The sequence below is a fragment of the Marmota marmota genome, unplaced genomic scaffold (assembly GCF_001458135.2).
Source record: "Marmota marmota marmota unplaced genomic scaffold, marMar, whole genome shotgun sequence".
NCBI lineage: Eukaryota > Metazoa > Chordata > Mammalia > Rodentia > Sciuridae > Marmota > Marmota marmota.
The window spans coordinates 53,328,324-53,330,720 of NW_025999900.1; the positions used below are offsets into that span (position 1 = coordinate 53,328,324).

General features: G+C 40.5%; 1 pseudogene; it reads left to right on the top strand.

Moving 5' to 3' along the window:
* The first annotated feature begins 476 nt into the window (after positions 1-476).
* On the top strand, positions 477-2,053 carry LOC125615402 (annotated as a pseudogene).
* The last annotated feature ends 344 nt before the right edge of the window (positions 2,054-2,397 follow it).

The following is a 2,397-nucleotide window of genomic DNA, read 5'->3' on the forward strand; positions in this document are numbered from 1 at the left end:
ACATAGCTTCACCGCTCTAACCATCTCCAGTGCTCCACCTATCAACCTCTCCCCTATGTTAGTTTTTAACAGTACTGCTCAGGTATTTTGCTGACTACCTCTTAATTTAAGCTTCTATGATGTTTTTCTTAAGGTTCTACTAGAATTACATTGTGCACAGATCATGGTGAATTACGGGTTTTGAGGCAGAAAACTGCAAAAGTATCATTCTCATCACATCACATCATTCCCATCCCAATGGTGTATACCTTAGAGGTGACTTTTCAGTGATGGTTTTAAAATTGTGATCACCACCTGGCCAAAATAATGTGTTTGCCAAAACAGAATATGGAAAATTCCCTTTCCTCATTTTCCATATTCTATTTTGGAAACTAGTCATTAAACACAGTCCACATCATATGGTGGAGGAAAAGAAAGTCTTAAGGTTTGAAATAGGTAGTGTCCCCTAAACGTCCCTATGTAAAAACTTGGTCCCCATGGTGGTGCCATTGGGAGGTGCTGTGGACTTTCAGGAGGTAGAGCCTTGTAGGAGAGCTATGTTGGGACAGTGTACTCCAAAGACGGACTCCACCCATCCTCTCTATTTCTTTCTTTTCTCCTTCTTCTTCTCCTTGGCTGGAGATGTGATCACTCATTCTAGCATGCACTACTGTCATCATGATCCAGCATCCTCCCCACAAAGGCCCAAACCAATAGGGCCGCCCAAATCTTGATCCTGCAAAACCGAGAGCTGAATAAACCACTTCTTTGTATGAAGTTAGCTGCCGTGGGCATTTCCTCATAGTAACACAAAGCTGGCTAATACAGAAAGATTTAGCTGCACTTCCTATGGGGAAGAGCATCTCATAAATTATTTGGAATTCTTCTGTACAGATTTGTCTCTTCTCTCCCATATATTTACTTGTTCAATCATTTATTTATATGAATACTGACTCATGGGTATTTATTTTACACTTTGGGTTAAATTCAATACAATATTACCAATTTTGTTGTTCACATTGTCCAGCTTTGGGGAGAGGTGCTGGCCAGGAAGCGGGAGGAGGCACCTCTCTCAGGAAAGACTGGGAGGCCTTTCTCCTCACCCTGCTACCTAGCAGTCACATGGTGTGTGGAGTCAGGATGAGAAGTTGTGCACAGATCATGATGCTGGCCTTCACACTTTGGTGCATTCTCCCTTTGCGGCTACCCCAGGACCTCAGTTCCCGAGGAAGGTTTTGGGGCAGCTGTGGGCAACAGCCCCAGTGATTCTACAGCTCTAAATTGAAAGGAAATCCAGAAACTTTCCAATGAGACCTTTGATTCCCAGCCTTGTCTTATTTGGGTTTTGAAACTTATCATTTCTCAGGCTGCCGTGGTTCATGCCACAGCCAAAGTTGAAGAAATCCTTGAACAAGTTGACTACCTGTACAAAAGAGAAGAAAGAGGAAAACGTCAGTTTCCAACCTCATACAAGAAAAGTGAAGGTGTGGTGTGCCTGTGGCATTTGGTTTGGGCATCACAGTGATATAACTCAACTTAACAAGAGTTAAAAAAAGAAAAAAAAAAGCTTTGTGTATATGAAGACTTAGAGCAGGCAACAGGAGCACAGAAAACAAAAGTGAGTCAAGTTTTGCTGCAATCTGCATTAGAAAGATTTAGCTGCATAATGTTGCTGATTATGAAGCCATCAATATTAAAATTTGCAAATGCCTACACTAACTAGGAGCATGTTGAGAAACAAATTAAACTGAACCCTAAAGATTCTACCTCCATTCGCCTTAAGAGTACAGGGTGCTACACATTTGTTTAAATACCTTGGTACCAAAAAATAATTACTAAAATGCTGTTTGAAACTCCTTCAAACTCCATCTAAAAGGAGGACTTGACCAACTTTCATGGAGAAAAACAAATGGATCCAATCTTCCAGAGCAGAAACTTGGCTTCTTTCAGGAAAGACATACATGAAGTTAAACAATAAAAACTTGCTGCTTTCTGTCTGATGAAAGCTAAGGCCTTCCCGGCACACACAAAGGAGATGCAGACAGAAGCTGCTCAGTTGCTTTCAGGTGTGTGACAAGAACATAGGCCTTTTCAAAAAAGAAATTACACACAAAACCATTGCATTTTTATTGACTTAAAAAACAATACATTAACTATAAAAGAATTGGTAACTGGGAATTGTTTCAGATTGGCTCATGGGTTTGTGACATGTTATCACCTTGTTTTGACTGTAGCCAGATTTGAACCCCAACAGATATGAGGTTTCTTATTGGCAGAAGAGTGATGGTAGATCTGATTTTTTTAATATGATCATGAAAATCAAAAGCAATCATAAATCTGCTCTCCAAGTGCTCATGACAGGGCAGGCAGAATCCTAAGCACTTACCAATATTAACTCAGTTACAAGAATCAGTGTCT